The sequence below is a fragment of the Magnolia sinica genome, chromosome 12, assembly GCF_029962835.1.
Source record: "Magnolia sinica isolate HGM2019 chromosome 12, MsV1, whole genome shotgun sequence".
NCBI classification, from domain to species: Eukaryota; Viridiplantae; Streptophyta; class Magnoliopsida; order Magnoliales; family Magnoliaceae; genus Magnolia; species Magnolia sinica.
In genome coordinates, this window is record NC_080584.1 from 50,876,355 (window position 1) to 50,889,803 (window position 13,449).

The following is a 13,449-nucleotide window of genomic DNA, read 5'->3' on the forward strand; positions in this document are numbered from 1 at the left end:
ACGAAAGTTTTTGTTCCTAGGTTCAAATGACTAACCCTAAAAATTTCAAAGGTGGCTAAAGTTTTAAGTCTCTATGTTCTCAATTTTTCCTAATTCTAAGGAAATTTCACATAAGTTCAAATGAATATCCTAATAATTTTTCCTATGGAGGGAAAAGTGATGTTCGCCCGAAAACAAAGGGCTAGGATTCTCCTAACGTGTGGTTAGGATGGAAGAATCCCGACACATGGATTACTAGGCTGGTAGCTAGAAACAAACTTTTGTTTTTTGAAAAAACAGTTGCACACACCATCGCTTGTGCTAAAGATCATGTGCATGCGCACAATGTGCAGAAGGGGCTGGGGTTTGGTCGAAAAACCTCCTCTCTAGAAGATAAATGGTTCATATCGTCTCAACAATCCAAAATGGTGGGCCACTGACCGATGTAAGCGGAAGTCATGCGCACAAGTCAGCTTGCGCTAGTGCCCGTGTGCACACGTGTGTTTACCGACTAGTGAAAATACTTGGGGTTGATTTAGAATCATCGTCTGGACTTGATGGGTGGTTCAGATCACACATGTGATTGAAAGTGCCCTGGTTTGTCAATTAGCATGATTGTTGAATCAGCTAGACAAAGGAGCCCCATAGGAATATTAATCAAGCATCTGCCTCAATTGGATGTGTGCTCGAACTCGTCACAGGTAAAACTTAGCCTCACATCCCATGTCCCGAAACACCAAGTAATTAAAACCCTTAAAAGTGCATAGAACATCCTAAGGTTTTTGGTTAGAAAACTTTTTCAAACTTAAGGAAAATCTTTAAGTTTTCTACCTTTGTCGATTTATTGACAAGTGGTTCGATGAAATCGAACCCTGTTGTTGTTGTCCTCAAAGCTCAGTTGATCTTATCACAATGAGGACCTAAGATGTCCAGCAACTACAAAGATATCTGGACTGAATTATCGATGGATCGATAGACTCATCGATATCATCAAAGTTTGAATCTCGAGTCCATCGAGCTGACTCGATAAAATTGACATTTGGTCTGTTGTGTCCATAGTACTACTAAGATAAATCATGTAATCCTCGATATATTGAAAAGCTTCTCGATATCCTTGGAATTTAAATCTCAATGATATCAGAAACCCTTCGATGATATCGGTCTGGGACACAAATCTATCCAGCAAGTTTTTCAGGTTTTTTTTCTCGGATCGAGGGTCACTCGATAAAATCGATATTCAAATATCGATCATATCGAGGAATGATCGATGTCATCAAAAGTGGATAAAAACTATCCAGCAAGCTTATAGGAAAATTCCTTGGAATTATCGATGAATCAACATTGCCCTCGATATCATCGATTTTCAAATTTCGATGATATCAAGTGATGCTCGATCATATCATATACCTGAAATATTTCAAAGGCATTTTCTCTCACATTTTTCAAATGTCGAGGAATCGAACCTCGTGTCGATGAAATCGGAGTTCAAAATCTAATGACATCGACGCCCGTTCGATTTCCTCGACCAGTTGGCAAAAGGTTTTCAAAAGTGTTTGACAGTTGAGTTCATGTCATCGAGCGGCTAGTCGATGCTATTGAGAGTATACGCTCGATGATATTGACCCTGCTCGATGATATCGAACTCTGTAAAAAATGTGACCGTTTTATATGCATTGGAACCTTTTGCCTATTTAATGAGAGCTTGCCCTTGGCCGTTGGTAGAGAAACTAGAGTGCTTTTATGTGTTTAACCCTAGATCATATACCCTAAGCCTTTTCTCTCATGGAAGTTCATCCTCCAATCCACCCTCATCATTGACATTCAATAGAGTGGATTGGGGAATGAACTTCCGCATTTAAGGATCCTTCAGCTACTACCTTAATGGAAAATCATTAAGCTGGGATGCCTTGAATGAATAAATGATTGGAATCTCTCTATCTCCATTATAGGAAAATATTTAATAGAGTAGGATTCCATCATTACCTTGACCCAATCCATTGCCATGTATTGGTACATCTTCTGAGTTGCGGTTCAAGGGAGTTGAAGATTCTTTGTCATTAAAGGAAGAGACCTTCATTAACGCACTAAATGCGGCTCATCTACTTATCTATAAGTCATCAGAGTCTAGAGGACCCTTGTGATCATTCCTTCTATAGGATTGGGTCTAAGGTGTTTCTCACCCCTTACAAGTCCTCAAAGGAGGCCTCCGGTGGGAGTGTACGTGGGGGTGCTTTGTGTTGACCCTTACTCTGTGGAGAGCATAAATTCTTAGGTCCTTGTGTAAGTCCTTGACCTGTGTGGTCTGAAACTTGGGTGCTTTGTGTTGACCCTTGCTCATGGGAGCATAAACTGGTGAGGTTTCTTGTGTGGATCCTTAGCCTGTGTGGCCTAAAATTCGGGTGTTGTGTGTTGACCCTTGCTTATGGGAGCATAAAGTGTGTCGTGTAGATACGTTGTGTCAGCCTAAGTGTAGGTTGTACTGGTTAGAGGTGAACTTGATTTAAAACTTTTGGTTTGATGTGAATCTATTGTGAAACCTCCATTAGTGAGATCCAGTACACTCAAGGGTTGAATGCATCCACCGGAAGTGGAGTAGACAAGTAGTGTCATGCCCCGAACTTAGAAACCGGGCTCACAAAATTTCCGATCGCCGAATCCGGCGCCGACAGCCTCCGTAGAGCCCCATCTCGGCTCCCGGCACCCATTCACCAGGTTCTGATCCTGGGATACTACAAGGAGGATTTATAATCATCAGTCTGATTCATAATGAGCATAACCAAAAGCATAACCCATGAACAATAACCACAAGAACACCACCATAAAATCCACTATAATAAAAAACTTTTGAGTACAATGCGTCTGAAAGGAAAAATACAATATACTGAAAGTAACAAAAACTCCAGAAACTCGACCGCACACTCCAACGGTGACGAAGCTATGGCTGCGTCTTGGCGTTACCTGCATGCATCAATCGTGCATAAGCTTATAGAAAGCTTAGAGGGTGGTGTAAGTGTGTGCGCAATATGAGCGTGCTCAGGATGCAAGGTCAGAGAAATGCGGAATCATACTGATGAACATATGTATGCAATCAACCTTACCAAGGCCATAGGGGCAAAACATGAATGCGATCAGCCACATTAAGGCCATGCGATGTAGAATGCAAGACAAGCATGTCAATCCTCATCCACATATCAATGCAGCTCCTCACTAGAGTATCAAATCAGTGCGGTTCTCAGTCTGGATAATCACTGGGGTCAAGTACACTCTACGCCAGCTTGTCGCCCCTATCCGGATGCACAACTGGGAGGGTGAAAGAGACCTCACTACCCGCCTGCCAATGTCGGGCCCGGCTCGTCGATAGTAGACCGATTCCTTAAGTTGGTCAAACTCAACCTATAAATTACCTCCTCAGGCGGGTAAGGTCACACCCCTTTCTAACCAACAACGACACAGTGGGAGACGCGGCCTATTGGTATACGGCCCTCGCACGCTCGTGTTTCCACTCGGTCTCGACGTTAGAGTCATTCTCTGGTACTATCGGGTTTAGGGATTTTCACCCAGGGACATCTATGGCACCCGTATGCTAGAATCAAATATTTTTGGTATCCAATCCTGCCATCCATGATGTGTCTGTGGAGGCCATGGTCCTGATGTCACTAGGGCATATAGTAACTGCAATCACACAAATGCAAGTGCATGAGTCATACTACCAGTCATGTAACAGTCCTGCGTGTACCATGCACTTATATGGGGCAACTTCGCCTATCAGGGAGCCCATAAACAGTTCACCCGAAGGCATATGCTATGATCGGTCACTCCTCATATCAGGCATACATATGATGCGTACGATCATGAATCATGGATTTATATTAAACATGTATAAAGATATGGACTCTGTGTATAACGGAGATGGGCCTAGACGGCCTACTTACTACAAGTATGGGCCTATCAGTGGGCCTTAGGGAGAGTGATGATGCGGACATCTAACCAACATCATCCTTACAATGTGGACGTCAAACCAACATTGTTCCCAAGACATAGCCCACTACAATAGTCAACACACGAACCATGGTAGAATCACGTTGTAATGGGCCTCATTTACATCCCATTGGGCCTCGACCCATGGACCTTCAATACATCAAATGGGCCTCAAACCATGGTCTCATATATATCAAAATGGGCCTTAGTGGACGACCATGAATACATTAAGATGGGCCTCAACTAATGGCTTTATACAAATCAAAGTGGGCCTTAATGGACGGCCCATAAATACATCAAAATAGGCCTAATCACATGGGCCTCATATGGCAGCCCATGATTGGCAAAATTAGAAGGACAGAGGGTCTGACACACTCATCACGGTGTGCTTGTCTAGGGTGGCCCATATTTGGGGCACATAAATAGGGTGGACCCCACTAAATAAATGAACAGTGTGGATACAAAACATACATTAGTGGGTCCCGTGTGGGCCCACCATAAACATTTATTTTTCCATCCAATATGTGGATAAGGTCATACAGACCCTGGGGCCACTGTAATGTTTATTCCCATTCAACCAGTTAATAAGGTCACATGGACCGGGGTCCACTGGAACGTTTATTGCCATCCACACGGCTCATAAGGTCACACGGTCAGGGAGGGGCCCACCGTAACATTTATTTTCCACCCAATCTGTTGACTGGGTCACATGGGCAGGGAGCCCACCGTGATATTTATCTGCCGTCCAACCTGTTTATAAGGTCACATGGACCTGGGGGTGGGCGTGGGGCCCACCGAAATGTGGTTCACAAATCTAGCCCACCCATTATGTGCGTCCCACCTGGCTGATGGTCCAGACCAAGTTTCAGCAACATCCAAAACTCAGGTAGGCCCCACCAAAAGATTTTATATGTTTTAGGCATGCCTTCACATGATTTTAGATGGTATGGCCCACCTGAGTTCCATTTACAGTTGATTTTTGGGGTGGCCACCTGGTCCGTGGGGACCCATCAAATTCATCGTGTGGATGTTCAAAACGCATCACAGTGGGGCCCACAACTGGGGCTGTGAGGGACTGCCAGGCCGCTCGTCCGTCAGGCACAGGCGCTGCCTGCGTCTGTAGCAGCAGCAATGTCAGCGCTGCCTGCTTGAATTTTTTTTTGAAAATATTATTTTTCTGTGGTTTTTCACAAGTGGGGCCCGCATCAGCAAGATCCACACCAGCCATTGGCCCCTGTGGCTCGATACAAACCCATCGAGACCAATATTGAATGGTTTTATGATGTACAACAACATCAGAGTGTATTTCAATGGTAAGAAACTTGTTTGCTATGCTATGACCCACTATAAATTCGGATTGAGATCATTTTTCGGCTCAACGCCTAATATGATCTGGGAAATAGGATGGTCGGCTTGGATTATATAAAAACATCAAGGTGGGGCCTGTATGAGTGGCCCACCTCTCCCTTCTCTTTTAGCTAGCTCAGTAGTACACTCATATGTCAGTTTACACTTCACTGTTTTGCCAACAGAACATCTAGCGTCCAGGGACGCTGGATGGCATAGGAAAGCATATCATTGTGGTGGGTCCCAAGTGGATGTGGCCCACCAACACCTATATACCTATAATATATATATATAATATTATATTATATATCATATATATATTAGATAAAATATATCATATAATAAGAAGGGCATTGGGTCCATTTTAGCAGTAGATGGTGTGGATCTTCACCTACAATAGGGTGGGCCACACCGTCTGATGTTGATGAACGGAGTAGATATCACACATTTTGGTGGGATCGACACCATCACAATGGAAAGAGAGAGAAAGAAAGAACAAGAGAGACAGTGATGGAGAGGAGGGACCTCGCCACTATGGGCCCTCCATTGATACAACACATACATCAAGTAGGTCCCACAACAAGTGGACCCTAAAATTTAAAATTAACAGTGGATCACCCACCTCTAGGCCTCCTCCTTGCTCCCTTAGCCTCCTAAGTTGCTTGCCTTCGCCTTGGACGGTGGATGATGGGGTTTGGATGGTGGAGATGAGAGATGAGAGGGGTGAGGAAAGTGGGCCACACTTGGCTTGGGAGAGAGAGGAGCTTGGACGTGTGAGAGTTTGGGTTGCTTGGGAGATTGTTTGAGTAAATGACCGAAAGAGGATATTAAGAGTGATGGATGGAGTGGTGGGTGTAATTAATTAGGTATGGGTTGGTTTGAAAAATGGGTAAAAGAGGGATGGTGAGGGAGAGAGAGGTTTGACTTGTGGGAAAAGGAGTAGTGGGGTGGTTGTACTTGGATAAGGGATACATTTATGGTTGATTGATGGGACTTATTGTAGAGATTCTCTTGAGATTTGTAACGATCGACGTTTCTTCAGAATAAACGCAGACCGACATCTTCTAGCTTGGGAATCGGGTCGGTGCGTGAGTCGCGGCGTTGGAACCGCGGCGACGACGCGGTTGCTAAGATACAGGTTTCGGTTCGAACCGACTTCGGTATGTGGGACCTGGTTTAGAATCGCGCGCAAACGTCGGATACGGTGCGAAGGTTGTCGAAATTTGATCGGAAGGACCGCGGAAGCTAACAGAACGGTACGGACTAAGACACGGGTCTTACAAGTCGAACCATTATAAAAATGGTTGTGTTTGATATTGCTATTTACTTGTATGATTTCCTTAAAATACTTTCATATTTGATTATCTGAGATCACATCTCACACACAGTCACATCCATTATGAACTATGATTTGCATCTTGTTTATATTTCAAATAATTTTATGACTGGATCCTCTATTTGGCTTAGAAGTCAGTAGAGTTACTCTGATGAAATCCTGATGCATGCATATTTACTTAAGATAAGATTGATAGGATTTTAAATAACCATAAAGTATTAAACAGTCCTATTCACCCCCCTCTAGGACATATTGACATATTTCTATTTCAACTAAAGCGGTAATTACCGCAATTTCAGTGATCATGATGGTGGGCCATGATCAACATCATCGATTGGTTACGTGTTCAAATACCCTACTAGTGGGAAAAAAATGAAGGGGAGAGAGATTCCTCTCTTTTTCAAAAATACATGGGTCGAACCCGGTTTGACCGTGCTGGTGCGTTCGATGCACTGCGGGTGCACCACCCCTAGTGCACACACAATACTTATGTGGGGTCCACCGTGATGTAATTTATAAATCCACTCCATTCATTCACTTTGAAGGTCCCAATCAGGGCCTCTGACCAAAGATCACGCATATCCAAAGCTTAGGTGGGACCCACATCTCGATTTGTGTGATGAAACTGCATTTTCTAACGACTTAACGACTGGATTTACTCTGATCATAATACGTTCCTATCCAAAATGTCTTAGGGTCCAAAGACTGTAGTACATAGTGATTAGTAGTGGGATTTAAAGCCCATGTAGTGAGGTCTTACAATCTTAGTTTGTGTGTTACTCGAAACGTAGTTTTGAAGTTAATGACTAGTGGATTTGGTGATTCAAGCCCCACAAATGATGTTTTTCTAATTAGATCCATATTTTTTAGGAAGTTCTATGGGTTCAAATAGTAGATCTGGCCAAAGATGAGGCAGATTCAATGCTCAAGTGGGCCATGCAACTTGATTTTATGAGTCTAACTAATGGTTACTAACTATTTAATGGTCGATTATTTCTCGATCTAATCGTCGATGTTTCTAAATGTCCCCAAGCTAATATGGATGGAGTCTAACGGTTGTTTTTACAATTCTATAGCTATGTTGTGTAAGTAAGTGTCAAATCATCCCATAGGAAGTTGTGGGCTCGTTGAACGGTGGATCTGATGATTCAAGTCTTAGAATTTAGGATGGAAGATTCAATAAACTTAATCTATGAACGAAGACAACTCCTAATGTGTGGATGGATATAGGATTGGGTTTATAAGCTGATATAAACTCAAGTGGGTCATAACATTTTTCGAACGTACATAGCCTAACTAGATCTTCTTAGTAACACCTGAGTATGAAAAAGTATGGGGCGTTACAATCTACCCCCTTAAGGAGAATTTCATCCCCAATATTTAGCACTTCTACTACGATGGGAACGACAATCTATTTTATGGTGTCTTTATATATTCACTAGTTTTCCTACTAAGTTTATTTGTATAAGCAAGTGCTCACAACTGACTAATAGAATAGGGGTCATTACAATCTACCCCCTTAAAAGGAATTTCATCCACAAAATTCAACACTACTATCAATGCTAGTGATGATATTTCATTTGATGGTGTCAAAATTACCTTTATTCTTCTAGCGTGGTGGTTTTGTGTGTTTAAGTGTGTCTAAGTGTGGTTCATAAGTTAAATGAATTCGGTTATTACCATCTAGTCTCCTTATAGAAAAATCTCACCCCCAAGATTCGATAGTGCATATCCGAATTATTAACATTACACATAGCAAGGTTATTTTAATGTTGTAATGCCCCAACTTTTCAGGACCCAAGTATGTAACCCATTTCCCAAAAACCCGAGTGTTAACCTTAAAGGATGGTCAAATTCGAGTATGTATGTATATATATATATATATATATATATATATATATATATATATATATCAACTATCAGAGTAAGCAGATGAGTGTAGAATGGACAAATCATATATAATGGAAAATTTTATTTATGTTTAGAATGTACAAGAGGTTGTCCATTATGACTTATACAAACCAATGTCTCGATATAACAACTACAAGAATTCACATAATTTAATACATGAAAAATAATAGAAGAATATAAACATAAGCCGCAACACCGCGCGACTCCTCTTAGCAATACGGCTGTGCATCCCTGGCACTTATACCCGACTCCTTATTAGTTTGAACCTGAAAATCACTTAAGCCACCTGTGTTACCTGTACGGTTATATATTTGATGGATGAGTGGCCAACTCAGTATGAATTCATCTCAAGATTACACACTGTCGCATTAGGTAAGCATAGTTATAAAACAAAGCATACAAAATAATACATGATGCAGGTCTTCTTAGATGCATGGATGCGTGAATGCAGTCATCACCCCGGGGATGCACATCCGTGCAGAAGTTGGGCACGTCACCCATGTAATCATCGACCTGGAAAAAATATCCAATCGGACAGATGCTAGTCGTCAGCGAAAGCATACTACGTGCGGCGTAACGACTGCCTATCGTACATCACGTATGTTAACGATAGACACTGGTCTATGCCATGTATGCATGATTAGCCAAACTATTATTAGTCCAATTATAATCAGCCAGTTTTAAATAAGCTCAAGGTCACTATGGGAGCTCATCACCAGCATAGGCCGATAGCTTCGGCATAGGTCCTATATCACCATCCAAGGCTCATGAGACTAACATCTTAGGATGTTTAATGGAAACTCGTCGACTAGTGGCCAATCATACTACAGTATATGAGGCTTACCATCGCATGGTTGCTTAGTATAAAACATCAAACCCATATATGAAAAATACCAGAACAAAGCCACATACGGCAATATTGAAACAAGCGACATAGGGCAATTATCAAAATAGGCCACATAGGGCGAGTATCAAAACCATGCGATAAAAGACCATCCTTGAAAACCATTGGACAAACAACCCTAGATGGTAGGCCCACATCAATGGTCAATTTAAACCACCATTCAATAACCACTAAGCCGAAGGTATGTTACAATCACAACCAGTCGAGTTACATCTCAAGTATGGGTGTACATTTATAGGTGGGAATTTTTCACTAATATACCAGTTTAAGTTCCATAAGCAATCCACAAATAATCCACAAGCATGAATAAATATGCAAGATAAACATTAAGTATCTAATATAGTAATTCAATTCTAATAATTAACACATGTGACTATGAAATGGAGATATCAAAATAAAGACTATAACTTAAGCTAATGGGAAAATGGAAAGCTCAAGGGGAAGAAATCATCACTTGATGCTTTGGACCGCCTACATTTGTAATGCCCTGAAAATTGGGGGTTGAGTAGAAGTCCAACTCCCGAGTTCCAACGCATCACTTATGTAACATATTTAATGATGATTAAATGTTGTCTGTATTAGTGCATAAAACATGAATAAGATTAAGCTAAATCAGCAAAACATAATCTAGAGACAGTTATAATACGCAAGCGGAAGACTAAAACGAGTATGTATAACTTTATAAAGCGGTTTAGGTCTCTAAAGTATGTATGCATTGCCAGGTCAATAATTACATGTATTGATTCAAATTAAAAAATGTTAAAATGTAATAGTCCACTATAAGTATAACCCTGAAGCCCCATCGATCAGAACGGTCTAGGTAAACCCGCCAGAATACTGCATATAGGAGAAGACATCCTCATCGTCTACGAAGTCCATCGCCACCTCATCAGTCGGGTCTCCATCTGCATCTAAGACAGAGTCTGGTTGGTGTGTACAATACCGTCCCGTAACGTGGGAGTGAGTGATCAACTCAATGGAACAATAAAGTAAAGGTTAACATGTTATCAATTCAGTCAAGCAGTAATGATAAAACAATACAATCAAACATTCTTACGTACTCTGATTAATGCAAGAATGATATGTATAAATGATGCATGCCCTCGCCTGCACTCCCTCTGCGATCTTCATCTAACGCTCGTGCATGTCAGTCACTTCCTCAGTGCTCTGCCCAACGCCAAATGACACATACAGTGTGGTGCATGATCATGATTACTAAGTTCTTATTAGTCCTTTTCATACAACAGGATTGAGAAGCTAAGGTACCTCCCTTATATCAATTCCTAAAAAATGATCAATTCTAGGGTTGTCAATCCTAGTAAATCTCATACAATGTTACGGTTCTAGGTCACTGTAAAGGGCTCGTCACCTTATCAGTGCAGGCCTAGTGTACTCCTGTTGCTATGTAAGAGCGCGTCACCTCTACGCAGTCTTAGCGTATGCTCGAGGTCACTACAAAGGGCTCGTCACCTTATCAGTGTAGGCCGACAGCTCGAATATAGTGTCTCATACTACTGTATTCGGCTCACAAGTCTGGGTTGCTCACTGGTCACTACGGGGAGGCTCATCCCCCCAGCGTAGGCCGACAGCTCGACCATGGTGTCCCATATCACCATGTCCGGCTCATGAGTCTTAGTGGATCGAGGTACCAAGGTTTAAAAGAATTTTCACTAGTGAGTTTGATACCTTAGATTCAAGCAGTAGCGTCCATACATGGTGAACATACATCGGGTCAATCGGGTTACTTGACGAGCTCGACTAGTACAAGCACACGTTGAGTTAATCGACATGCAGTGCGTAAGCACTCTGTGTGGCCTAACCACTGCCAACATCCCAAGTACGGCTCGGATTCATCGATCACGTCCTATGTGGCGAAACAACCTCAGCCACCTATTCAGTGCCTGTTACCGATTGCCTGGACTATTCCGTAGTCCCAAACACATTCAATTATAACAGATAATCATACAAGCTAATCAGAATAGTAATGGATCAACAATTCCAATCATACTTGCATATGAGCATTTGATGGATTTTAACTTAAACATGAATTCACACATATGTAGTCCCTAAGTAAAACAGACAAAGAATGTAGTTGCATGGAGGAAATCATACACATCGTTAAGATAGTTGAGAATCTCTTCTTAATGCCCATATAACGTACAATTTATTACACACTTGTTCATTCAGACATTTCTACAAACACTTAGACTACATATTCCAACATACATGACGTATGTTGGTGATAGCATGTAATAGGGTAAATCCTTTCGCCAAGGAGTTGTTACACATACAACTAGTATAAACACATGACAATTAATCATGGCAAACACATTTTCAAATTTCATACATATACGGTCTTTTCTACAAATACATGGAATACACTAAACTCCACATAGTTCATATATATCTGAAACGCGAAACAAACATCACATTTGGCATGTGAAATAGCACCCACATCAGTAATAAACCATTAACCGACATTGAAAGCCTTGAAAACCATAACCTATACTTTTATAGTCCGCACCTTTCGCCGGTAGACTCGTAACGAACTCAGTTTTAAAGCTAAGTCTTTGTCTACGGCACCCCAATAACCTATAACAGGGAATAGGTTAGCTAATTCATCTATTACGCTAGTCGGAAACCCTAAGACAAATTAGGGTTAGGTTTTCTTACTTAAGAACGGGATTGGTATCGCCCGTATAGCGACACAGGAGTGGTGGCTAAGCACATGGAGAGTTAGGGAAAGATCCTAACATCTATCTCTCACTCTCTCTCTCTCTTCCTCACTTTCTTCTTCTCTATTCTCTCTTCTTTCCCTTAGGGTTTACAAAATTCGTATGGCATATGAGAGCGAGTGTTTAAGGTCCTTATATACGCCCAGGTTTGATGGAAATGGCCCCAGGGCCAAGGTATACTTAGGTTATATCCAAATATGGACTGTTCCGGTCCAACGGAGCACTTCTGGTGGCCCCTTTTCCACGTGCAGTCGGACTTAAGCTCCTTGACCATGGATCTAGGTAAGGCTGAGTTTTCGATCCGATCGGGTTTGTAGATCAGCTGTGGCGGACCAGTTTCAGTTCAACGGTCACGGTCACTTGATCAGGGTCACAAGTACACCGACATATGTGGGACATTTCTCCTAATCCGAGGGTGTATTTGGGTCAGATTCTGATGGTCTGAATCCTTATATTTGGCCGGCAAGCGACACGACTTAGATTACTTAAATTCGAATTTTATTTCTAAATATTTTCACGTTTCTCACACACTTTGTTCCAAGCTCAAGTTGTGCATTTCTAGACACAGTTAGGACTTGATTTCTGAGGGGGTTGTCAAGTCCAGTAATGCGGTCATATCCGTATAGTTTCGGGGTAATTGGACTTTTGACGTGCGGTCCAGGTCCGATACGGAGTTTCAAGATGCTCTCGAGAGCAACTGGGTTTTGAGATGGATTTTAGATTTCAGGGTAATGTAGCGTCAATGATTCTGCACGTTTTGGATCTTGCAGATCATATTTATAGTGATTAGTGCTAATTTTATAAGCACTCTAATTTAACACTTGCTAACATTGACCTAAATTCTAAAGGTTTTGGTCCTGTGTGATTTCTATCTGAGGTGGTACTAGGGTCCTTGTACGAATTTTTTCGAGACGTTACAATCTACCCCCCTTAAAGAAAATTTTCATCCTCGAAATTAGTACCTTTTCATACTCCTCGAGAATTTATGGGTAGTTCTTTCGAACCTCGGCTTCTGTCTCCCAAGTAGCCTCTTCTTCCGCGTGATGCGTCCACAGCACTTTCACAAGTGGAATAACCTTGTTACGTAGTACTTGCTCCTTCCTGTCTAAGATACGTGTCGGTCATAGTATATAAGTAGCGTCCTCGCTCAACTGGACCTACTCCCATTTGATAATGTGGGAAGGATCGGGAACGTATTTCTTCAGCATAGAAACATGAAACACGTTATGCACGCCCGCAAGTGGTGTGGGCAAAGCAAG